Raw genomic sequence first — 16,322 nt, forward strand, 5'->3', positions numbered from 1 at the left:
ATATTCACATTACCAATGAAACAGTGATATGATCATTTGAGCCTCTTCTGAGTATGCCACACCCTGGCCATTACACAGCTCTGCCTGATCAAGCTCTTGTGCACAAAAAACACCAGATTTGCTGTGCATTTCATATAAGCCCGGCCTGCTACAATGCACCTGGAAGAGCGAATTGTGGTAGTGACTTCAGCCAGCATGCTCTAAGGAGCAAGTAGGGAGAAAGGAACAGAAGCGAACACCAGAGTGCCCACATATACAGCAGAATGGTTCCCTTCCGCCGCCAGTGCCCAATCCGCGCATGCAGATGCTGCGGACCCAAGGGCAATTTGGTGTATAGGAACCTCATCTGTGTGGGCTCTGTCCGGGTGAAACATTCTTCAATAACCCAAATGCCTTGTGATCATAATCATTCAGGCAGAGTGGCCTAAGGGCAGCCATCTCAATACTCCTATCCACAATTCACTCCCAGGAAGTAGTCTGTAGCCACTGAACACCAGTTCTGTTCATGTCCTGCGGTCTCTCCCACATGCCTGTCACATCCACATCAAAAGGACCAGTTTCAATGTATGCAAGTCGGGGTACCCTACCCACGTCATCCAATGCTATCGTATCGTTTAGCACATCATGGTAAATGTTGCCCCTGTCATTTAGCCAAAGGAAAATGTACATCGGGCAGAGCACTCAAATTAACCAGATTCCCCAACAATCTAATGCCCTCATCAGTGCTCACAACAGCTGAAGTTCCCAGAGATAATTCCATGAATTTAGGCAGGAAACCATTTTCCCCTCTCACAATGGAAACTTGCCCATATATACACAGCATAAACTCCCATGGCCACTACCCAACTGTGACAGACCGCCTTCTTCTCCTTTACAATAGGATCATCAAAGCACCTCTGAAACTGGCGGACTCAGTTGGCTGTCTGATTAGGACTACTTGCTGCCTTTCCTTTCTAAGTAGCCCAAAAACAACTGGTGGCCAATCCAATGCCCAAGTAGTCAAAGGTTCCCACCTGCTCCACGGACACCTCCCCTAAAACATATGACCTTGCAGATGTTCTGCAACTCTAGATTGGTCCTGCTACTACCACCCCAGATGTCCCTTTAGTGGCTGATATTCATCTCCACTTAGAGAAGGATGTGAGTCCAGCAAGTAGCTTCCTGAGCCTTATCCCTGTTTGGGCCAGCAAAGCTTTTTTTGGCCACATAAAAGAGAGTTGGTGCAGCCTATCAACAACTCATTGTGTGATCAGTTGGGGTGCCAGTGAAGCCATTCAAGCCATTCAAGAGATCGGTAATGTAAAGATTAAAAAGATGGTGGCCCAGGACACAGTAAAACCTAACCCACTCCATGTCATGAACCACTCGGTCCTCGCTCCTGCTCTGCCGTATCAGTTTACCTCTGAGCAGTCCCAGAACGCCAGTCAACAGTGATGGATCGATGCCATAGTTCTGGGACACTCTCCAGAGTTTTCTCCTGTTGATGGTGTCAAATGCCTGCTGCAGGTCTGTGAATGGCATTAAGGGAGACTCGCCCATTGAGCCAGAACATACTTGGAAATGCTCATCTAAAAGATAGGAGAATGATCTATGGTATTAAGTCTGTCACTTTTTTTTGTAGTTGTGATATAATGGCTGCTTCCTCCACTCATACCTACAGCCAGCCCAACATCGATTTCCCTTAGGATATGGAGGTACAAACTGACAACACGATGGGCCTCTAGAATGCACACGCCATTTTCAATTCCTTACTAAACACATTGGGCCTCATTACGACCCAGGCGGTAAGTTACCGCCTGGGCCGTGACTTTACCACCATGGCGTAAACTACGTTTACGCCATGGTGGTTGGCGGACTTACCGCCCCATTCCAACCTTGGCGGGGCGGTAAGTCCCCAATCCCCATTTACCCTTCCCGATTCCCATTTTTGCCCCATAGGGCATAATGGGAGTGGGGAAGGCGTTAATTACGCCACCGTAAATTACGGTGGCGTAATTAACTCCATGGTCCCTTAGCGCCATGGATTTTAACACCTGCTAAAAGCAGGTGTTAAAAGCTCCATGGCGCTAAGGGACCTCGTACTCAGGCGGTAATGGTCGGCGCTGTTTACGGCGCCGTAAACCCCTTACCGCCTGAGTTGTAATGAGGCCCATTAGGTGGGATGCACTCCAAGGCCATGATTCCATTCAAGATTGTGCATGACCCTGGAGCCCGTAGTTCAGGGATATAGCTATGCAAATCTACAGGCATTGTGGTAGACCGAGATATGACACAGAAGCCAATCAAGTAAGGTTTTATACTACAGTGATCTTTTAGGTAGGCTCTGATGAAATGCCTATGGAGGTAATTCCCAATTTGGGAGCGTGGTAAAAAAAAAGCAGCAGTAATTTCGTTACAGCCACGTTTTTTGGTGTTAACAGAATTACCACTGTTATTGCTGCTCTGCCAGATCCCGAGTTTGGCGTTGACGTAGAGGATTTACCTCCAGCATGATGTGGAGGTAACTCCTCCACTTTCAGGCTAAACATCTGCAGAAATGACTGCAGGGGAATTACTGCTCACAGCAATTTTTCCCCAAACCCCATGGAGTCCTATGAACTTTGAAAATGGGGACTAACACTGCCATGCCACCACTTGTAATCCTGTGGTAAACCCAAGGAACTTAGTGGCGGTAACGGTAGTAGAGTGGAATTACCACCGAATTAACGCCAAACTCGGATTGAGGCCCTATGTGTTGTAAATGCACTACGACTCATTAAGGATCTACCCATACAAACAGTTTTCAGGATGGGACAACAGAAAGTGGAGTTCTTGTGTAGTGTCATACACCTCGCTTTTCTCTGTTTCCAAGAAGATTGTTAGCCGATGCTTACACCGCTCTCTCTCACTCTCTTAGGCACTCTGATATACAAACATGTCTCTCCAAAGGTTGGCCAAATAAATATTCAAACCCAACCTTAGTGATTCTTTAGCTTACCCCAAAGTAAAACTCCCTTTCCCTGCACAAAACAAACATTACTTTGAACATAAATAAAAGACGGCCACCTAGGGCCGATCGTCCCTCTAGCAAAACCTCTTCGGACTTAGTGTGCCAATCGTCAACACCCACACGCACTCTCCAGTGGAACGCCCTTCCTCTTCCCCCATATATCAACAGTAAATGATACATCTTCCTATTCCGCTTACACTAAGGGGGAGGGGCCCTTTCACCCGCCCTGGACTGACCTCACAGCACAGACTACAACATTCAAGTATGCTACTTATAAAGACCTCACATGGTCGCAATTCATGAAAAAACACATAGGGCCTCATTACACGGTAGGCGGTGAGCCATGGTGCTATTAGCGCCATGGCTCATGCTGGTAAAATACCGGCACCGCCTTGGCGGAAAGGGGATTTACCGCCCCATTCCAAGGTTGGAGCGGCGGTAAATCCCCTTTCCGCCATTGCCCTTCCCCATTCCCATTTCTGCCCCATAGGGCTCTATGGAAATGGGGAAAGTGCTAATTACGCCACCGCAATTTTGCGGTGCCGTAATTAGCTCCGAGGTCCCTTAGCGGGTTGGATTTTAACGCCTGCAAGAAGCAGGCGTTAAATCCTCCAACCCGCAAAGGGACCTCGTAGTACGGTGGTAAGGGTTAACGGTCACCGTTGTCATTAACGGTGACCGTTAACCCTTACCGCCGTCCGTGTAATGAGGCCCATAGACGTAACTGTTGCCATTGAAAAGGCGTCATTCTTTAAAGTGTACACATATCTCCTTATTTATTTCCCTAAAACATTAATTTCATGTTTTTCCAACCGTGAATAAACAATTTCAAGCTACCTTGCTTTTTGACATGTTTTTCTATCTCTTGAGGCTCCAATTGTTTTACTCACTCTGACAAACAGAATCAGTTGAAGCCGTAAAACAGCAGTCTGTTCCATTGCGGATGCAGTATTTCCAAGATGCCCATTTACATGCCCTTTAGCATTTCCTATGCAAGGGTGCCGGCATACATTAGAGACCATCTGAGGCTACACCTCCCCCCGTACATGGCTGTCTCTCAGAGGTGCCAACCACCTTGCCCATGAACTTGGTCATAGCCAATGGGAGTGCCAGAGGATTATGTTCTGGTTCGATCCGCTCAAGCACCGTCGTATTCAACCAACCCCCACCCAGGTGCTTGTGTAAAAAAGGATCTGCTAGTACCATACATAAGGGCATGTAGCAGGACAGATGCAATGAAGTCCAGCTGTTATGATCTTCTACCCACATGCAAGTTTAATCTTCATCGTGATTGGGTACCTCATATCAGATCTGTCTCATCCTCAAACTCGCTTTAAGCTCCCTACGATCTCCTTTGGATCTTCCTCTGATGTGTGAATTGAAATTGCAGAAGAACAATTAACGGTTCCCCTACTCAACTACGATTGGTTATTAAGCCATGTACAAGGTCCCCAGGTTTTGACACAGTATCGGATGCCTAGATTGGGGAGGAAGTCAGTCACCTTGGTATAATAGTCATTCTTGACGGTCAGATAGGACTGCGAGCTGAGCGCTTGTTCTGACATCTGTGCGCAGGCTGCTGGTGCAGGTTCGAATCCCGGCAGGGCCAACTCAGCCTTTCATCCTTCCAAGGTCGATAAATTGAGTACCACACAGTGGGATGATAATATCAACTATTATTTGCATATGATCTTTCCCCTTCTGCAGTGTCTTGGCAGGTGAAGAATGATGGTCTGGAGGGTTGCCCAGAGCAATGCCAAAGGTTAAGATTAATTCTAAACCTTCCAGCCATTGTTTTGCTATCCAATTAGTCCAACCTGACTTTCTCCATACATCTTCAAGAAAGATAGCCGAAAAATGTGCGGCTACTATCTATTGTGGAGTGCACTTTAGCAAGGCTTGGGCTTGGCAGGGGCTGTATACATCATTGACAATGTCTCGGCTTTTGTGTGCTTTGTTGAAGATCAGCAGTAGTGAGCCTCCTCATATAGAATGTAAGGAGCACCTTCTACTGGCCCTATTCGTTCTTTTGTAAGAGTCCTGCGCCTACAGCATCATCAGAGGTGTAGGGTTCAAAGTAAATGGTTTTAGTGACATCCTGAAACACTGGTTTTTATCTTCTGGAATGCTTTTTGGGCTTACTTTGTGATGGCAAACTATGCCGTAGGTTTGGTGCATGAGTGATAGTTGAGTGATAAGTGCGGCTGAATGTCAGAGGTATGGGAAGAAACTTTGATAACATTTGATGAATCCCTGAAGCTCTACGTGGTTTCTGATGGCTGCAAGTCCTTTTCTGGTTCTGTCTTTTTTTGGATCCATATGGATCCCTTATGGAGTGGTAATTTATACTAAGACCGAGGTTACATGGAATTAACATTTGAAAAGCTTGGCACACAGGGGGGTGTTAGCAAAGCCTCTGCAAATTGATCTTTACATGATGAATATCGGTTCGTTCACCTTGGGAAAATATAAAGATTGCTCCTAGCTAAATGACCTTGCTCAGAAATTGTTGGGAAGTGTTCAGGGTGTTGCAAAGCTCAAAGGGCATACTAGGTGTTTATAATGCCCCAATTACACCTTGCATGTTGTCTTACACTCATGCCAATCTCTGCTTGGGAACTAATTGTAGGCCCCACAAATCTAACTTTCTGGATACCTTAGCGTCTGGTACTTGATCCAACAGCGGAGATATGAATGTAAGAGGATACTGATTTTGAGTGGCTTCGGCATTTGGGTCTTGGTAGTCCAGGCATTGCTCTTTTGCCTCCATCTTTGTTGTATATGAAAAAGAGTGTGTCCTCAGCTCGGGACTTGGAGGGTCGTATGAATCTTTTTTTTCTGATGCTTTCCTTGCTATACTCTTGGACGATTCCTCATTGCTGCTGGACCTGGCATAGATCTTCCCAGGACACATGGTTACCCCAGGCTGCAAACCAATGGGGCAGTCATAGTCTCAGTGAGGGGGCAAGTGCTCTGCTTTTTTCTTGTCGAATACAACTGCCATGCCAAATTTACCGTCGGTAAGGTTACATTGGCTGAGGACACTGGCGTCTTTGAGGTTTTCAGGGTGCCTCACCATGGAGCTGCAGTTTTCTGGGCAGAACAGAGACCACAGGGTTATAGCATCAACTATGCACGGTGAGCAGCTGTAACTGAACTGGGGTACTGCAATAACATTAAAATGTATGTAATCCACATGTGGTGCACATTCCATGAAGAGGTTTTCTGTTCCAAATATGCTCGGGTCGAGGATACTGGGGTGCTGCCCCCTATGAACACAGCATCTGGGTGTTCTTTGGTCAGTAAGAGTATACCTACTTCTTCGGTATATCTTTGATCAATTAAATTCCCAGCAGTGCGTGAATCTAACTTGTCAATGATTTTATATGGTTGTGCGTACTGGTTACTGTGAGAGCACAGAGCGCTCTAATGTCACCATGCAGCAGCGCAGTGTTAGAGCCTGCTGAATACACACACATCATTATGCACACATACACGATGTGACACAGGGGAGCATCACCATGAGCGGAAAATTGATGGAGCCCGGGGAGCATGTGCTCTGGATCTCTGGACAAGCTTACCTAATTGTCCTGCGTGTTATTGATGGCAGAGCCGCTAGTGTGACTGTGCTTTCTATGTCCTACCTGTGCACTGGCAGGGCCTGTCTGGCAAGGGATTGCCACCCACTGTGGCACATCTGTTCCCCATACAACCTGCGAGTTACGGTACACCTGTGGAGCCAGGGTCTAGAAGGTAGAACACCACAGTTATCAAGGTTATGGGCAAATAGAAATTATACATTCCTTAACTGGTGCTGGCGTCTAGGGGACTGAACTGATTTTGATGAATTATCAAAATTCGACATCCCCCTCAGGAGTTTTACCCACTCCTTGATGAGCTGCTGTCAGATGGGAATGCGCTATTGATGAGCTGCTGTCAGATGGGAATGTGCTATTGATGAGCTGCTGTCAGATGGGAATGTGCTATTGATGAGCTACTGTCAGATGGGAATGTGCTATTGATGAGCTACTGTCAGATGGGAATGCGCTATTGATGAGCTGCTGTCAGATGGGAATGTGCTATTGATGAGCTGCTGTCAGATGGGAATGTGCTATTGATGAGCTACTGTCAGATGGGAATGTGCTATTGATGAGCTACTGTCAGATGGGAATGTGCTATTGATGAGCTGCTGTCAGATGGGAATGTGCTATTGATGAGCTACTGTCAGATGGGAATGTGCTATTGATGAGCTGCTGTCAGATGGGAATGTGCTATTGATGAGCTACTGTCAGATGGGAATGTGCTATTGATGAGCTGCTGTCAGATGGGAATGTGCTAGCTCTAATGCAATTCTACAGTGTCTTCAGGTAACCAATAACAGTGTGCGGGACAAGCCTTCTTTTGTCAAATCATCCCAATATAATAATCCCTTCTTTATAAAGAAGAAGGGTGCTCCTTCACTATGCCCAGTTTCATCTGTGGTTACCCTTCCAACGTCCTCTGTAAGGACTGAGTCATTCCTTTGCGCAAAGGCTGCATTGGGTAAGGGAATTACCTCCTGCCTCTTCTCATTGCAACTAAATGATGGGGATTTCCACGTCTCCAAAACCCCTCGAACCCCTCTCCATTTCTCTTAACTCTTTCACCTCTTGAGACACAGGAAACAAGGTATTTTCCAAGATCCCTTGTGCTATTTTCTCCCCTTCTTTAACTGTATAGGAGTTATTCCCATGATTGTGTAGTAGACTTTTGATGTCTCCCCTACAGTCAGGGTCTGTGACCCCTGCCATGACATCTAACCCATACCCCCATGCTAATCCTGACTTGGAGACTAGCCTAACATATGTACCCATGGGGTGGAGCAAGTATAAGCTCTGTGGATATCAAGCGCCTCTCATTAGGTGGCATTACAATTTCTTCTATACATTGTAAATCAAAGCCTATGGATTCTTCAGTGGCTACAGTAGGGGCTTTAGCTTTTGCGCTTAGTTTGGTAAAGAGCATGGGTCCCAAACTTTGTTCAGTTGGTGTATATCTCAATTCTGACACCATATGTGGTGGGTCGGAATTGGGAGTCAGACACATTAAGGACATTATGAATTCTATTTAATGAAATTATATGAAAAGGCCTAACTTTTCCTATTGCTTAAGGGATTATCTTGCCTATGTAAAGAAGCTAAGGGTGCTTATCTGTCATCAGGAAGTCCAAAGGTAAACATTTCCTGGATCCAAACCTAACCCTACTTGACTGTTCCACTAGTTTAACCAACTTAAATTCAGCCAAGAGATGGTCTTTCTTCTCCTGGGCTTCTCCTAGTTTCTGATAGTCTTTGTATGGAAATCTCTCTCTCTTAAACTTGAGTTTCTTTATACAATATTCCTTGGTAAGCTCTGGGTACCTCCTCCATGAGCTCTTGTAGCTCTTGTAAAACACTTCTGGGCTTGGTGCTCTCTTTAAGATTATGTTGCTTAAAGCTTGTTTTGTCTCTCACACTCTTGTCTTCATTTGTGACCCTTTTACAGTCTCTCAATTCATCCATGGCTACTTTGCATGGGACTAGATCCCCTTTTCGATTCCCCCACTCCTGGGTTCTCTCTTTATTACTCTTTCTTCTATTATCTGGTTCTCTTCAAAGTCTTATTTCATATTCTTCCGACGCCATGCGTGGGCTTTGCTTTACGCACTCTTTGTATCGGTTCATAAGTCTTTTTCTGTTCTTCCCAGGGTAATTGTCTCCAGTCCCTCATTATTCTTCTCACAGGGTCATTTGTTACTTGCTTTATGAGCCTTTCACCTTGGCAATCAAACAACTTTGTTACTTGTATCTCGTCTTTATGACTGGGACGAGTTGCACCCTTCGTGTACTCTTGCCCCGGTGGCCTGCTGCTTTTCCTGTACCTTCATATTCATAGGAGAACCTTAGAGGGCTTGGCTCACGCTCAGGTGTTCTTCGCCATTGCCGGTTTTCCCATTCTGGATTCTTGGCAGCATCTCGTTCTCGGCTTCCCCTCGCGCTGCAGCCATCTACAGATGCTGGTGACAGGGAGCTTCTTGCACTCCAGTGGTGATGGTCTCTGCATCTTTCAGGGGGTGTCTCACCCACCACAAGATGTTTGTGGTCACACCACCACCAGCTCCCGGACACTGCTCTCTTCTCTGGTAGTGGTTTCCCCGATGCCATTCTTGTTGCCCTCCTGGCATCTCACTGTGACATTCCTCGCTGATTGAAACGTTCTGGGCTCTGCAGCTTGGCGCCACTCCACCCCTTCAAGGCTCGATCACGTTAGGGGGCTTCCCATGTGTACCATAATCTCTCCCCCTCCTTCCTCCACTTGTCTCAGTTAAATACACGTCTCGTCTTAAAGAGACATCCTCTTTGCCTTCTTCTGATATATACGTCAACATTGCCTGCAGCCAAATATAAAGATGTTCTATTCTTCTTCCCAACAGACAGTTCAATATTTGCTGACATGTTGGGCAATCTAGGGATTTCCTCAGAGAAATGGGAGTCCTTGTTCCCTAAGGGGGAGTGACTCCCAGAGAGGCCCCCCTTGCCCATACCCCTAGAGGGGGTATCATAGAGCAGACTCACCTCCCTAGCCCCAATGGGGTGGCTTGGGGACAAGGGACGAATACCCTCGATTTATCACACAATGCAGTCTCATTTTAAGTGCAATTTACTTTGTCACATTAATTCGAAAACTTTGCTTGGGCAAAGGGACAGTGGCCCTCATTAGGACCCCGGCGTTAACCATGGCGCTATTAGCGCCATGGTTAACACCGGTAACTTACCGACTCCGCCATGGTTAAATGGGTAATTACCACCCCATTCCAAGGCTGGCGGGGCGGTAATTCCCCATTTACCATTGGCCCTTCACCATTTCCATTTTTGCCCCATAGGGCTCAATGGGAATGGGGAAGGCGGTAATTACGGTACTGCAAATTGTGGTACCATAATTACCTTCAAAGTCCCTTTGCGGGTCCCTACTTTAACGGCTGGTCCAGACCAGCCGTTAAGATCGGGAGCCGCAAAGGGACCTCGTAGTAAGGCGTTAAGGGGTTAACGGCGCCGCAACATTTTACGGCGCCGTTAACCCCTTAACGCCAGGGTCCTAATGAGGGCCAGTGACTCTTTTAAATATGGGCCGTCTTTGTTTTATTGCTGTGCATTCCTCATCTACTAGTACTTGGTTGACAAAATCCATGTTCACGTTTCTGCGTCTGACCTTTTGTTGTTCCCATGTTATTAAGTATAGGGGTATTGCAACATTCCACAATATAGTGATGTTTTCGCTCAGCGTCAGATCAGCGATAAAGTATCTTGATTTGAAATCGTTTGGGCTGTTTATGAAATACCCAGAGTTGTAGTTCTAATCACAACACAAACACATCATTATTGCATGTAGATATGATCGCATCTTCTCTCATGCACACATTTCACCGGTTGCTAAACTTTGGTCACCAAGGTCGTTCATTATGTTCGAAAACTGATGAGCATTAAGATACCAATACTTGCCACTGTTTTCGATTTAATGCGTGTGTCCTAATCATTCGATACTGGTTTTGATAAAGGTGCTTCGATTTTTCGTGTCATCCTTCCACAAATCGTTCTCTTAGACATGCGATATCGGGACTCGGCATTATCTTTGTAGGCCGATATTTTATGAAGATGTGCCCATGGCTTTGGTCATCCTCTTATTTTAAAATAGAATTGCAGGATGCGTTTCACATTTCCCCTTTGCCTTTACATATATGCAAAGAACATCTCTGGGCAATGCCTTTCTTTTCATTGCGATTAAGTATATATGTGATGAGGATATTGGGCAGGAAGAGATCAAAGGCTTAACGCCCTGCACCTGAGTCTCCTCTAACCAATTTACAGACATTAGGGAATAATGTCGGCCTACACCCCTGTACCCCCTCTTTGCTAGATTTGATTTTCTCAAAAGGAAAACTTCTCAGGAGGTTAAGGGTTCAACGGGAAGCAAAATGAAATAGAACAGTTCAAGAGAAAAGGAACAAAAACCAAAGACATTGCAAAAAACAGAATAATGCATCACCTAAGCACCTCTAAAGATAAGCAACACACCCCTTCCTGGGATAACGCCAGTATCCCAGTTCTCAAGTGGGAGCGGGTTACGTGTAGCCTCCAGCGTGTGGTTGCTTCCTTGGATCTGTTGCATGAACACTTGCAGCACAGAAGTTTGGAAAAGGGGTGCATCTGATTGGCAGCAGAGCATGCTGGGCTCCACAGACTGCACGTGCTCAAGGTTCTTCTTTCTGTAGTTTGTGTAAAACAGCACATTTTTTGCAATCCCCTAGATGTTTGCCAGTGAGTTTCGCTGAATTTGTTGATGTATTTTTGCAGTGCAAAGTCAATGCAAAGTCAGTGCAAAGTAATTTCATTTTTGCAGTACAAAATGGCTGCATTGACTTTGCACTGCAAAAATACACTTTGCACGGTTCCATGAATTACAGTTTATTGGCTGTGCAAAGTCACTTTTCAGCAGTGCGAAGTCACTTTTCAGCAGTGCAAAAAACTCCATGAATCGGCCCGAAATGTCTTGTACATCTAACCAATCAACAATTTGAAATATCCTTGTGCATAAAGGTTTCACTGACATCATTTCACCAGAATCATAGGGCTAGCAAAGGCAACACCATGCAGCCAATAACCGGGCTGGTGGCGTCACATGGCCGTTAGCATTAATGACATCACAGAACTTAACATGCAAATGTACATTAGAAACTTCAAATCTCACCACAGCAAATAAAACAGAAGGCATGGAAGCATACCTGCCTACATTTGAAAATCAAAATTCCTGAGATGTATGCCCCGCCCACAGCCACACAAGACTCCGCCCATTTGCACATGGCTCCGCCCACACGCCCAACAGGTAAACTCGGTTGTTGTATGCTTCAGTTTGCTTACTATAGCATTGAAAATAATTCATTCAATGCTATAGTTAGTAAAATTAAGGCAGTGCTGCCGCCTTCACAATAGTGCTTTCAATCCATGTCATTGGATGGAAAGCACCATTTTTGCGGTGGCGGCGGCTTCTGTTTGTTTACTATAGCACTGAAAATAATTCATTCAATGCTATAGTAAGCAAACTGAAGTCGCCGCCGCCGCAATAATGCTGCTTTCAATCCATGTCACTGGATTGAAAGCAGCATTATTCCTGCTGCAGCGCCGCCTTCATTTTGCTTACTATAGCATTGAATGAATGATTTTGGTAAGCAAAATGAACGTGGCACCGCAGCCGTAATAATACTGCTTTCAATCCATTTATATGGATTGCAAGCACTATTATTACAGGGGTCGGGGTCGCATTGAGCACCGTTTCCGGGTCCCGCCCAATTCTCCACCCGATTGGCTACCGGCGGCAGCCAATCAGGTGGAGAATATGACGGGACCCGGAAAGAATCTCAAAATTCCTGAGATTCACGGGACTTTTCCGGAGACCCGGAGAAATGCTTAAAATTCCGGAGTCTCCGGAAAAATTCCGGAGGTTAGGCAGGTATGCATGGAAGATTCAATAGGAGAGCAGACATTTCAGTGGCAACACCATAGCAAACTCTTAAATGATGCTTGTACAACACCACCATTTACTGAGCCACAGAAAGAATTACTTGCTGTTCTTGCAGGATTGGGCTGTGGACAAGGGCGCCCACATCTCTTATTCCTTAGGTGAACCCTTCAGAGGAAGGGACTTTTCTGAAAGCTGGGCGCCTCTAGAGTTCATAGATCGCTAGTGACACCATAGTGGCTGCTATTGTACCCCCAAATGACGTAGATGTCAAAAGATGCATTGTATGGACCCAAAATATTGTCAGTCACAACCAATGAGATTTCATTGTAAAACACATTACCTTCTTATTATTAACCGTGACAGCTAAGCAATCGGAGACAGCTGTTACAGAATCGTGTTTCGGGATCTCCATAGGAATTTAGAACATGCAAAGAATGCTACGCAGAGACGGTTCTATGTCAATTCTGTGGGATCCTATCTGACTTCTTTAAGACCAATGAATTCAAGGATACATAGCATCTTCTAGTGACGACACCCTTTAAAAGAAATTGAAAGAGCCACCTATTGGCATTTTAATTAATGTGTACAGCCATTGCATTAGAGGACAGTCAAAACACACTTGTTCTAGGTTTATTATACTTCTTTGCATCATCAATCTAATCATATGGTTTTTAGTTTTGCCACATGCTGCGGCACTTTAATACCACACTTAGCAATACAACGCTACAGAACGAAAAGAAGATAAGTGGTGTTGAGGAGCAGACTTAGTTGGCATGGCAACTGGCAAAACTTGTAGCACGTGTTGACCAATGTACCTGTTCTTGCTTTTGTTATTTCTGCCATTTCAACCAAAGGGAGGTTGTTCTATTAAACATCTGCCAATCAGGACTTAGGAAGTAGGACTTGTCTGTTTGCCTGTAAGCTTTGTGCAAACTGCGTCTGCTCCTATGAGGTGGGGGCTGGAGGAGCATGAACACCACACCAGTTCTGTTCTTATCCTAGGTCACCAACTCCCTCTGAAGTACAGGAATTCGATCATCCCTTGTTTCCTTTAATGTTATCAGAGTAAATCTTCTGAGTCTCCTTGCACACCTGCTGTGATATGCATCGGAAATCGGCTGTCTGTCAGCGATCACCTGGTTTATTGTAATGGTGGGTGGGTTGTCTGACCTCTGCGGCCTTTTAATCCTCCCTCTTTGTCAGTGATGGCTACAGTATACAGGTCTTTGTGGATTGGGCACCCAACCAAACATTATTTTCTTGATCTCTCGGGGTGGTGTTGCCTGCCAAGGTGGCCTTCCTCTGTAGTGCATTGAACCACATTGACTATACTTTCCTTTACCTCTGCCCAGCCGCCTTATTCAACAAAGAGTAATCTTTCCTCTAAAGTGCTTTGACAATCCAAAACAAAGGACTTTCTTCTGACTGGCTGCTACATATCGTGCAAGCATTACCACCGACGAACCTGATACTATGGATAAGAAAAGTATCTGATGGCGCGCTGCAGCACAAGGGCCTTTCTTTCTAATGTTTTCAAGCAGGTCAAGGTTGCTCAAAGTGCTTTTCCCTGGGGTGTGGGATTACTAATGAAACACGGGTTGTAGAGCCTTTCATGCAAATGCTGCTGCTGCTCAAAGGCTACTCTTCACAAAGTTCTGCAGCTTCTTTAGGCCTGTAGCAGCACTTATCAATGCACCATGCCAAGTCAGTTGGCACCAGACGCGTTTCTAGGGGTGGGCTGAGGAGACTATATAGCTCTGGATCTTTTAGTTGTAGCTCTGAATAGAAGCTCAGGGTCTACAACCAAAAAGCTAGCTAGCCTCGAGTCTTGACATTCCCGACATTAGCATAGCCCCAGATCTTTTCCAGACCAAGCAACACCCCTGGTTGATACTCAGTCACAGCTCTCAAAGTCACACTACTCCCCACAGGAACAATCCAGAACTCTCGAGGCCGTCAAGTGGTTTTCAAACTCCACCGTACTGCTTCTCCGTACCCACTTCTGCGGTGAGTACACGCAAGCTTCTCAAGCATCCGCCCAAGCCCTTACGGCTGAAGGACTGACTGTCAGCTCTGTCAACCAGTGAGGCAGAAGCAAAGTGACCCGCTGCTCATCCAGCACCACTCCGTATCAGGCACCTTTAGCGTCATGGCAACAGAGGAGGTGGTTCATCGGCAGGGTGCCAGGACATGTAGGATTCCTTCCCCTCGTCATCAAGTGAAGCAGCAAAGGAGATGTTGAGCGGGTAAGTATTTATTCAGGGATCAACTCTTTTACAGTGATTACGGGGTCCTTGGGGTACTGAAAATGTACTTCAGTTATGCCTTTAAAAGGAAAACGTTATAAAGAACTGCAAATACCAAATGTATTGGCTGAATTGAGGTGCCAAAACAGATCATATTTGGTTTACACCTCACAGTAGTGGGAATGGGGTATTTCATATAGCAAAATGGATTCCATTTAATGACTTTTTAATTGGTAGCATTACATGTATTGCTACAGGAGCATACATTGGATTTATTTTGAGCGTATTCACTTCTGGCACATGGTCTGGTTTCTCTGCATAATTTGCGCTTACTGCTAACAGGCATTACTGGGACCCCAAATTGGAGGTTTACAGCAAACAAATGTTACTCCTACAGAGGCATAGGCGTTTGGTTGCAGCAATTTCTCTGTTGTCCTTTATGATTTGTTTGCTTGCTTTCTATGGATAATTCCTGCCCTGCTTGTCTGTTTTTATATGAGCTCTTATAGCTGTGAATTTAAGTGGCAGTCAATTTTAAATTTGATGACTGACATATTTTTTTTGTTGTAAAATCAAACAAGGGGGGCAGGTCCCCTGGGGCAGGGAGTGTATTAGCTTTGCAAGCGAGCCTCGTCTTTCAAAGGGAGGCCCTCTGGGAGGTCTCTCCACCAAGAAACATTGGGAAAACAATGCATTTTAAAGTACATTTCCGCGCAGCACATGTCTAAATAGGTATAGATTTTAGAGGTAGTTCTCAGGTGCGCCCTTGTGAATGAATCCCGCATTTGTAGGTTTGCCACAGTGCCTAAGTGCATTATTCCTCAGCAGCAGCAAAGACATTTATGCGCCCAACAACGAATTGTTCAAACCCTAGCAACACTGAGTGCAGTGTCGAAATATGTCTGTTACAGGGAAAAAAAGGCTCATCTGATAATTGCTTGCTGGATTTCGATAGTAGGAGGTAATGCACAGTTGCTACGGTGGTTCTACTCCTCTTTGGACTGGCATTTGGAAGATGGTTTATTTAAAAGTTAAGATTTACGGCTATGTAGGTAGCTAAAAAGATCGCTGGATAGAGGATGCGATCGCAAGCCTTGACAATCCCTAAATTACCCACCTAGAAACCCTTTTCCTTGCGCTTTCTGTGCATATTTGAGAAATGCGAGGTCCCTATTGGCACATGCCCTCGACATCTCTGACCTTCCTACCTCCAACAACCTTGACATGCTGGCCATCACCGAAACCTGGCTCCATCCTGCAGCTAGCCCCTCTCTCTCCATAGCCATCCAAGACAACTACACCATCTTCAGAAAAGATAGACCAACAGCAAAAAGAGGGGGAGTAGCCTTCATTGCGAAAAAAGCATTAGCCATCCGAGAAATAAGTAGCCCAGCATTTCAGTCTGGAGAACTTCTGTCTATTAAACTGGCCCTCTCCCATACAGCTGCCCTCAACCGCCACCTCATCTACATGCCCCCACGGCCAGTTCTGTCATTTGATGAAGACATCTCGCCTCTCCTCTCACTGGAGGCCAAGCCTTCATCTAGAATTTC

General features: G+C 45.6%; 1 protein-coding gene across 1 annotated transcript in view; it reads right to left on the bottom strand.

The window, feature by feature from the left end:
• The window catches only part of B3GAT2 (beta-1,3-glucuronyltransferase 2), a 702,961-nt gene that overhangs the window by 301,364 nt on the left and 385,275 nt on the right, over positions 1-16,322 (bottom strand). The window lies entirely within an intron of this gene.

Source organism: Ambystoma mexicanum, chromosome 4p (assembly GCF_040938575.1).
Source record: "Ambystoma mexicanum isolate Mex_15411 chromosome 4p, UKY_AmexF1_1, whole genome shotgun sequence".
Taxonomy (NCBI): domain Eukaryota; kingdom Metazoa; phylum Chordata; class Amphibia; order Caudata; family Ambystomatidae; genus Ambystoma; species Ambystoma mexicanum.